This window comes from Pieris rapae, chromosome 18, assembly GCF_905147795.1.
Source record: "Pieris rapae chromosome 18, ilPieRapa1.1, whole genome shotgun sequence".
Lineage (NCBI taxonomy): Eukaryota > Metazoa > Arthropoda > Insecta > Lepidoptera > Pieridae > Pieris > Pieris rapae.
Genome location: NC_059526.1, coordinates 4,669,632 through 4,680,742, shown reverse-complemented (window position 1 = coordinate 4,680,742; position 11,111 = coordinate 4,669,632). Strand labels below are relative to the sequence as shown.

The following is an 11,111-nucleotide window of genomic DNA, read 5'->3' as shown; positions in this document are numbered from 1 at the left end:
GATTTAGACAGATCTTTTTTTTTTGTTAAAAGCTGTCATTGATCATTGAGGTGATACTTAGCCATAATTTATGTAAAGATTTTTCAAAGTTAGATTGTAATACTTATTATATAGTTTATGATCGTCCTTAATTAAACCACTAGAATATGGTACAATGCCACATTGAACATAAGGGTTCTTGAACATCTTCATGAAATTGATTATGTCTTATCACAAGTGCATGTTCGCACTTTGCGACAAGCCACTCCTAGTTATGATAGCTGAGAGTTTTATACCTACCAGTAAAATAAATATTAAATACATAATTTTTTAGCTGTCTAAAATAAAAAAACTGTATTCATCCTCATTACGTTTTATATAACGGTGTGTCAATAACCATTAATATTAACTTTTCCAATATAATTGCTATAAATCTAACAAAAAGTTATTTTAACATAAGCATATTTTGCCATCCTACTTGCTAAAGCTTTAAAAGCTATAGTACCATATGAACAGCCTCAATAGTAGTTGCTGGTCGCTAAGGAAAGATTATGCTCTTTTATTGGACATTTCCAAATGTCAAAAAGATAGGCGACGGAAACTTACTACCTCATAATATCATAAAATTCAATCTCAAATAATTGAATATAATCTCCCTTTTTTAATTAATACACAGCAAATGTATTTGGTTACTAAAATTACTTTGATCTAGTTTCACTCTGTAAGTAATTTACGTAGCTAACTTATGAGCAGAGGAGTTTGGTAGACAACTCACGATGATCATGCAGACTGTTACGAGCAAGGAATTCCATGTATACAGTTGGCCTGTTAAAAATCGTTATTGGTTTAACTGTATTTAATAATAAGATTAATCCAAACAATTTAATTACCTACTTTTTATGTTAATTGTAATGTACGTAGAACTGGCGAGACACACCGCTGAATTGTATTTAACAGTTAGTACAGTTTCAGTTTCAGAGTTTTAAGTCGGTAAGTACATTTTTTTTAGGTTTTTGGAGAACAAGTGAACCTCCATAGCCTAGTTATTAACGCAAACAGTGTATAACCCTTACGTAGCCGATTGAGTCACGTGATGCAAAATAGTTTTGGGTTGGAATTACTAACAATCTAATATCCCTAAAAATTTAAAGTTATATTATATCACCTTGGCAATCATGTTATGTGAGGAGGACGAGCGTTCATTGGTCCCCGTAGCACGTATACATACATACGTAAAATCGAATAACTATCCAAATGTAAAACGTATACTATAATTATGTACAGTAAAATTCGCGTATAATAATAAATGAAAAGTGTGTGTGTACTTGCGTACACTCGTAAGAAGTGAAACTTCTTTATGACGTTATTTTTCAAAAAATAATTTACTATATGCAACTGTACAGAAATTGGTTAAATAAAGTAAAATTAGATAAAGTTTAATAAAAGGGTTTTATTATCATAGACATAAATAGAAATTCTACAATTATTTCATTTTAGCTTATTACTACAAAGATTACTATTGAATTTCATTAATTGTAATAGAATTATTACTATCATTGATGTCGTTATTATATATTTGTGTTATTAATGGCTTATGGTAACTGAAATACAAAATATATTGTTTACATTCCACAAAATTTAATAACCGAGCGAAAACTCCATATATAACTCCATATATATATATATATATATACTTCGAATCACGCGTGGTAGGGATAAGAAAAAGATGGCGCGTAACGGAAGAATGTCACGCGTAACGAAAAAATGTTACACTAAATTTTTTTCCAACCCCGATAAAGAAGTTTTTTTGGCGATCATAATGGCTAGTTTAATTTTGGATGCCGCGTTTCTACAATGACTTTGTGCGTTGACCAACTCATTGTCTCAAGTTTCTCAACCAGGACGCGTTTTTTCGGCCAGGTCTCCTTCTATCTGCTACTTTGCCTTGTATGATTAGTTGAAGGAGCTCGAATTTTTTGGAGTTACGTAAAACGTGTCCAAAATACTCAAGTTTCTTAACCGTCATAAGCACTTCTTCGTTCTTCTGCATTCTGTCCAGCATGTTTGTATTTCGTATGCGGTCTGTGCAAGATACACTTTATATACTTTAGTAGTGTCAAATACTAAAGTTATCGTATTAACTTGCCGAAACTATTGTTTTCTTGCTTAAGCCTCAGTAGCTAAATATAACTTAGCATGTCTGTATAAAAATTAATTACGAATGACAAAGCAAATCAGCGCTGTCACGCAACGCATTTTTGGTTAAAAAGGAACTCTTATCTGTGTTTTTATCATTTTTCAATTTAAAAATATTCGTAATATCGATGGAAGATATTTTTCATTATTGTCTTGGGTTTTGGATTTTTTTTTACAATTTAAATTTAATTTTGTTTCACAGTGTTATGACGCTCGTACGGGGAATGAGGCAGATAGAAATTTGCAACGTTTTCATTAATGCGTTATTCATGGCTTGGTCGGGTTTGAATTGAAGATTCACAACAGACAGTACACCCATGTAGCAACCACTAAGCCTCGGAAATGTAAAACACAAATATCTAATTTTAAACCAGTCTTGCTCATTGTAAATGAACGCTAAATGCTGGTGTCAATTTTTTATTTCCATAAAACAAGATGTATTATGTCTATTGATTACGATATTAATTTAAATATAGTATAATTGTTTGATGATTTGCTTTTTTTTTCAAAAAAGTACCGAGAGTTTTTTACGCCGGCTTTTTCTCTCGGCCAACACCCTCTGTCTTCTTTGCCGATGAGTAGGGATGCCAACAGGCTCGAATTTAATGTCAAAATCAAAATTTATTTATTCATATAGGTAACATAATGTACACTTATGAACGTCAAAAAAAGAAATATTAAATGAATCTAATTTTACATTTACTACCAGTTCTCAAATCAAGGGCGTAGAACGGAAGAGAAGAACTGGCAATAAACTCTCCGCCACTCTTTTTAATCGCCAAGGTTTTTTTTACACAATGACGTGGAATAATTTAATGACGTGGAATAAGTGACACCATGATGATCTTATGTTCCAAAATAAACGTATTTTATTTATTTTTACGAGTGAGCTGTTTATAATACATGGTACATAATGTGTGTCTGTCCTTTTAGTAACAATATATAAAGAACTACTAAGGAGAAAAAGTCTGTTTAATATAACGAACAAGCCATTCATTAAAATTCTAAGATATTTCTCGTATAAAATTCAATTTAATGAACACAGCTTTCCCATTTCCACTTAAAGCACACTTATGAAGTTCGATAGCAATGGAAAAACTTAATTTCGTTGGAATGAAAGCAAATTCTATCAGATCCAGAAACGTATGCCGCCGGCGCTAGTTTAAATAACTTTACAAATGTACTCTATTTACTAACCTCTCGAACCGCGAACCAGTTATATGCATTACCATAGAATATCACCCAGATGTGTATACTGTATATTATAGGAATGTTTTATTTATTTTTTGTCTAAATGTGAAAAAAGGGAGTCGATTATAGCTCAAACTGAAAATTATTTTCATTAAGTTTTCGTATACGTTATACAATAGCTCGGAAATATTCACTGATTACTTACTGATTATTCTAAAGCTTCCGGTTCAAACTTCTAATAAAGAAACTGTAACTGCTATGAGAGTTACCTTAAAGTTCTGTCTGAGTTGAACAATTACATTTAAATCAAGAAAATTATAGTTTTATATGAAATCGAAGACGAATATAATTTTCTGGTGGAGTCTAAGTCAAAGTGAACTTGTCCACTTGGTTCTAATCAAGCATATTTAGTATCTGATAAAAAATATTCTCAATACGAATTTATTTTTAAAAACTTTAGCTTAGTTACCAAAATACAGTTTAAAGGATACAGGTTAATACTACGTACGTACCCATAGCACAGAAATAATATAAGAGCATAAAGTATTTCGTATTTTAGTTTATTTCTAAATATTCTTTGACAAAGATTTCTTTTGTGAGTGTAAGAAGTTTCCACAAAGAAGCAAATATAGAATTGGTGCATCTTTGCAACATATGTTTGCTTATTTTACGACCAAGTGTTTTACATATTTAAAAACTTTACGCTTTATGCTTACATTTTTTTTAGAACAGGGGGCAAACGGGCAGGAGGCTCACCTAATGTTAAGTGATACCGCCCCCCATGGACACTCTCGATGCTACAGGGCTCGGGAATGCGTTGCCGGTCTTTTAAGAATTTGTACGCTCTTTTCTTGAAGGACCCTAAGTCGAATTGTGGAACGGTGGTGGTCGAGGTGATACGGGTGGAATTTCGTATGCTGCCTCGACGTCTACATAAAAAAAACCCGCTTAATCTATTAAACTGATCTTGAATTAAGTAGATATTGCTACAACTGACAAACCAAATGTGTTTATTTATGAATTGGTAGATTGTAACGAATCAATGATAAATCTCCGTTGTGGATTAATTACCGATTTTCGTTAACTGGCTGTAACTGGCTGTCAATCGAATACCAGCGAAACTATTTGTTTCATGTTTTAAGGCAATACTTAAGAATATTCAATTGCGTCGACTCATGCCTCGAGCAGATTAATAGAGAAAATGTCTTTTTTCGACTTTTATCCAATGTGCACCAACGAACTTTCTGTCTGTGTACGCAACAACTACTCATACGGTGAAGGAAAACATCTTAAAGAAACTGTCATATCTTAAATCCTACTACTACTAGATCTACTTGTACATGAAATAATAAAATGATGAAAATTGTAGCTCCACGGGATTATTATTATTGTTAATACTCAATTATCTGATTATAGGCTTAATTTTTATTATTACGAGGGGTAAAGGTATTTTTAAATATCTATGCAGAACCATTTAAAAGCCTCAAAACTTTCGTGTTTATAATATTAGTAGATATCGACCGTGGTTCCAAAAGCCTTGCGGTTTTCATTAACAACTTTCCTCAAATGTTTATGTTCGCTAAGCTTCTTTCAAAGGCTGGAATCGTGTAACTTTTACAATTTTACGCGTTTCGCGGAGTTTGTGGTATTGGTTTGGTTTTGTTACAATCAAATATATTAAAATGTAAGTAAACTTATTAGAATGAAGATAATGAGGATCCAAATCATCATATAGTTTAGTATTCATCGTAGAGAAATATTATATATTTGTATAACGTTTCATTGATATACGGGCCCAGCGTATAACTCCAGGTTGTTGGTTGAAATACCGATGAAAAGATAATATTTGTTTCAGTACGATACGCACCAGTATTGGACAGCACACTAGCTTTGAAAATCAACGAGAAATATACTGAAATAAAGAGTACCTATAGAATAAAGTATAGTAGTAAAATTTAAAATGGCAACATTTAGGGTCTGTTTCACAATGCCCGGATAAGTTCCAAATAAGCTATTTATTATTTATTGTTAGGATAAACAGTATTTTTGCGTTTCACGACTCTTAGATAGCGCTATTCGTCATGAAACGCGAAGTATCTTATTTGGAACTTTTAGCTTTCGAATAATTTATGTGTTGCATAGCTATTTGGTACTTTATCCATACATTGTGAAACAGGCCTTTAATATAATATATTCACAGTTTTGTCAAACATATAAAGACATGAGCGTGTATACTTTCAGTAGATAATATACTTAATCAAAAAAAGGGGATTTTTTCGATGTCAATCAAAAATACACAAATAATATCATTATCTTAATCTAAGAATTATGTTTACGGGAAGTAACTGCTAACATTATAAAAAGTTTAAAAGATTAAAGATAACAAATACAGACGATGAGATATAATTGTATATAAATAGCCATGATTTTTGGAGAAATGGTATCAATTGAATAATTAATTCAAGAAATAAACAACAAAATGAAATACTTCGCAATTTTCGCTCTTGTTTTTCTTGCATTTGCCGCTTTTGTGCAAAGTGCTCCGGCGGGTAAGTCTAACTTATTTCTTAAGAAAGGTACATAATCATAGGAAATAAACATTTCAATAGTTATCAAGATTCTAAGACATTTGTCGCGACGACACACGATGTCGATCCTACTAGAATGGCATATTGCTGAATTAGAATTGAGCATTTTCCAAATTACCGTGTTATGATTCTTTGTAGTTGTTTGTTTCATTGCAGTTGGTATTAAATTGGTAAAGATATAATAAATAAATAGATTTTGTTAAACATTAATGTGCATATTAAGTTCAGTCACTATAATTTATTCAGTGACTTGTTAATACATACAACGTATTATACCGCTTCTCGACATTGAAAAAAACTGTTTCATTGTTTTTTATATGTATGTCAAATAGGTAAAAATAAGTTTTTGCGAGTTTTTCGATCGATCTAAGGTACTGAAGTTTGATTGCGATTTTTACTTGCACTGTAAGGGTTAATGGTGCACACAGAAATATATTACATCTATATATTTTGTCTTGACTGTTAACGTCTTGAACGTTTCACCTCAGAGATTTAACCACTTAACGACTAGGCTAACTGCTCAATTCTGGTGGACAAACATCGTCATATTATATTATATCAAAGTCTGAATAGATATATTTTCATGTTATTTTTAGCCAACTAAATAATCTAATATAGATAATCTAAAGTATATTTACTTAAATTGAGACCTATATTTTCAGACGTGGACGTTCCATCAGATGGCGTATCTGAAGCGATTGAACTGTGGTCATCAAGCAGCGCTCGCGCAGGGGAATCACGTCGTCGTATTTGTACCGCACAGCTTTGTCGCGCGGTATGCAGTTCGTTGGGATACCGTAGATCCCGTTGCAATGCTCAAAGATATTGCATCTGCAGTCGTTGATCTATGACACAATAAGATCAATTCAGATTTAATATTCTGCTTTTTATAATAATACTTTCGGCTTTCACTCTAAATAATAGATAGATATTGCAATAAATTATGTGTTGACTATCCTTTGTTTTATTTGCTACCAATTTCTAATAGAAGTAGTTGGAAATTGATTACCATACGCAGAAGATTTTTTTTCATTTCTGTTCTAGTAAAAAGAGTTACAACTCAAACTACTATTTAAATAAAGCTACAAAAAATACGTTACTTTTATTTGAAAATAACATCGAAAAAACGATATGCAAAATATTCAAATGTAATATTTGGATTCATTAGACTTTCGTGACAATATTTTATGACTGAAAATAAAACAACTTGTTATATTTGATTATACACAAGTCATTTCAAATCAATCACATTTAGTTTAAAAAAGCCTGGTTCCTAAATACTTATACAGCAACAATCTTGTAGTTGGAAATTATGTTTGTAGATATTCGATATTATTCGTTAATACTCAAAAATAAAATTATTAAAAACATCTATGTACGTGGGTAACACTGAATTTCAGTTTTAGAACTCTTTGGTAACCTTATGTATAGCATTCATTTGTCATGTGTTTTGTGAATTGGCGAGGTTATTTAGCAATATTTACGATTCAATTTGTTATAAGGTTGGGCTTTTAGTGTGGTATTCAGAAACAAGACTTAGCATGTCGAGAGTATCGTATGTCACTCATATTCATATTTGTGTTGAAATACACATAAAGTCAAATTCGGTCTTGTTTATAAAAAGTGAATTAAAACCGACGAATTTTGCCTTCATAACTGTTTTATAGAGAAATATTTATAAAATTTATATAAACTTGACGGCAAGGTAAACAAGTAAAAATACAATATTAAGAAGATCACATTTATAAAAACGACATGTATATACAAATTTTATTAAATCAAATTTAATTATAATAACAAAAAGAGATACAACTCTAGAACAGTATAACAATTGTTTTTAATTTATTTTATAATGAAGGATTATAGTAGTGCAAAGACAGGTCGATACCACTGACATCAAGTCATATAAATATTTACATTAATAAATCCTTATATGAATAATACAATAAACTTAAGTATGTCATCAATATAAGTAATAATTTTATAATCAAAAGTAAACTCGAAAAATAAAAACAGTGAAAATAAGATATATGACAAATCCCGCGAGGCGTGCAAAAAAAGAAAATCGAGAAGTGGAAAATATTTTAATACGAATTTTTAGCAATCCATTGAGCGATCGCCATCGGGAAATTTTCATATGAAAAATTTCCCGTGTACAAATATTCAAATCGAGTAGGACACGCTGAAATGGGCTTTTGAATTCAGTTCGGTTTCCAGTTAGGCTTGTTAGTTTGAATATAAGGATGTGGTTATGTTTACGAAATTTTTGTTAAGAAATGCGAAAGAAAACTGGGAATAAGGCTGTTTGTGACCCAAAGCTAGGCCACTGTGGTTATTTAGTGCACTCATCCTAGCTGGTTGAAAAAACATGAATTCTTTTTAGGTTTGATTGGAACGCCATTGTAGATGTTAAGTATGTTATATTGGAATTCTCTGTTTTGTACAATGTTAGAACATACCTGACTCAGTACCAGTTTTTTTTTTTCAGTTTAGAGTGGACGTAACTCATACGCACCTGTTACCCCCAAAAACTTTTAAATGTTCTTATAATTGAGGTGTCCTGAGTTTTTAGTATGTTTATTAAAATCGTCCGTTGGACGCTCTACAGGTTTTCTTAGGCAATCCAAACAAAAGCCAAGTTTACTCAAGAGTTTGACAACTTATCTTAAGTCAATTTAAAATAAGCGCGTGGGTATGTTTGGTGAAGTAAGGTTCGAGTAAAACTGTCAAAAGTTAAATTATTTCAACCTCTTACTTATCCGAAAATAATTTCATACATAAAACTAAAGAGTTGTTCTTCGTTTATTTCTTTGTAACCGATTAAGAAAATTATGACATCTGTGTTGGTTTAGAGATATGACCTCAATTCTGAGGTCATATCTCCGTATGACGGCTGTGCACCAATGGAATTTTCTTTCTAAGTGCGCCTTTAACACTCCTTCGGACGGTAAACGAAGTACATAGTGAGGAAACCGGTATCATTTAGAGCCAAAAAATCAACGGTGAGTATCAGGCAGAAATAAAATGATCACAAAAGAGATGCAGAAATCTGAGGCATAACCGTAATAAGTTTTTTTGTCACCACTGAGTTTTTTTTCTGTATTAAGGCCCTGTTTCACAATGTATGGGTAAAGTATCAATTAGCTATGCAACACAAATTATTCGAAAGATAAAAGTTCCGAATAGGATACTTGGCATTTCATGACGAATAGCGCTATCTCACAGTCGTGAAACGCAAAAATAATTTTAACCTACCAATAAGTATTAAATAGCTTACTTGGAACTTATCCGGACATTGTGAAACAGACCCTTAGTCTACTGTAGTCACTATCAGTAGACTAAGATGTTAGAGATTCATTTAAATCTGCAATCGGACGCAATTCAGTGAGATATACAAGTAAAAATATAAGTCTATGTAAAACTTAATATATATTCAAGAAGTACATGACAAACAAAGTCAAGAGCAAAAAAGAGTAACAATTCATAAAGTTAATTATTCTGGCAGATACTTGACAAACACAATGTTGGGCTAAATATAAAGCTCTTGATTGTACCAGTGCAAACACAATTTGTAAACGAAATCAGTTTGAATTTGTCTCTTGTAAGGATATTAGTATTCATAGAAACTCGTTTAAACATCCGAGACAAGAAAATCATTTGCAATTAAAACTTGCATAGTGAAGTTTAATAAGAAGCAAGAGAAAAGTTTCGTGAGCAGTTGTTTTGCATACATTTTAACTAGTTAAAAATTCTTGTAAGAATATTTTGTTACTCTGTTTTACGGAGCATTATATTAAATATAGATATAAAATATTACATACTTCTTTTTTTTTCCTTTGTCTAAAAAGCTGCTCTATCCGTTAAAAAAATGTAGTAGTTCTCGCGCAGATGAATGATAATTAATAAGTTATGTATTGTGTTTTTGTTTAATTTACAATTATTAAATAAATCTTAGTATCTACTTTATTATGGTAAATTACATATATTAGAGATATTTCACTAATATTCACAAAGCACGAAAATACTATATCATTTAACTTTAACGTATACAATACGTAGGTAGAATCCATATACACAATTACAACATTTTAATTAAAACTCTATTGAAAACCACTACTTCCGCTTCCGCAGTTTGAGTATAAATTAACATCAAGGGTTACAAATTAAATTAGGTGAGTGTACAAACGAGGTGTGTTCAATGCGAACGGAGCCTAACGTGTTACGATTCAGTGATGCCGCGCGAGTTTTATGGTACGGTTTCTTTGAATAATGGAGTAGACGACGCGTAGAGATTGATCCACCTTAAGTGATGAGAAGTAGCGTACTTATATTATGTAGTTTCGTTCTACTCAGCGAGTAGCGCTTTCTTCTTCTTTTCTTCTTGGTGTTCTGTTAATAAAGGGCGCAAAATCATCTACTTATGAAATAAAAAAACAAAGAAATGTGATGCCATAATAATACATGTGTAACAATATAATAATGTGCTATAGTAATTATTTTGTCATCTCAATTATATTGCGCAAGTGTTTAAAACTTTAATTGGGTTCCTGATAGCTTTATTATGCCTTTTGACTCCATCTCAGACGTGTTTTTCAATTGTATATACAGACTTTTATTCATAAATTTTATTCAAATCATTAACACACTTGTAATAAGTCATTCAGCAAAAACTATACATCTCTGTATACAGAAGCCAGAATAAATTCTTATTGTACTTATATACATACCTTAGTATCGACTTCCTTAAGATAATTCCTTACATGGCAATATGTAAAAGTATTATTAACTCGACTGTATAATTTTTTTGTAAGTTTCTTATATTCGGGATTCGATATTCGAAATGCATTTTAACGCGCCATTTTAAAACTTGAACCAATACGAAAAACCGTCCATATACAATTTGATGTAAAATATCCGACGATAAATCGCTTGTTAGAGTAACTATCAGTGAAATTGTCTTAGTAAAGTGGAATTAGAGCGGTTTTTCGTGCTGCAGACTTGCATTAACTCAGCCAAGCTAATCATAACATAGGTTGTGGGGTTTCGTTTCTCACGGTTTGGCGAAAAGAATCGTGTATATTGTAAAATATATTTATGAAAATATTATGGACATCCATAATGGATGTATACAAAAATAGTCATAAGTTTACTGGAACA

At 31.5% G+C, this 11,111-nt stretch overlaps 1 long non-coding RNA gene across 1 annotated transcript; it reads left to right on the top strand.

The window, feature by feature from the left end:
• Positions 1-5,603: 5,603 nt before the first annotated feature.
• LOC110997358 lies at positions 5,604-6,909 on the top strand. The gene is made up of 2 exons (XR_002600330.2): positions 5,604-5,915; positions 6,617-6,909. It is a non-coding gene; the product is annotated as an uncharacterized LOC110997358 (long non-coding RNA).
• Positions 6,910-11,111: the final 4,202 nt, after the last annotated feature.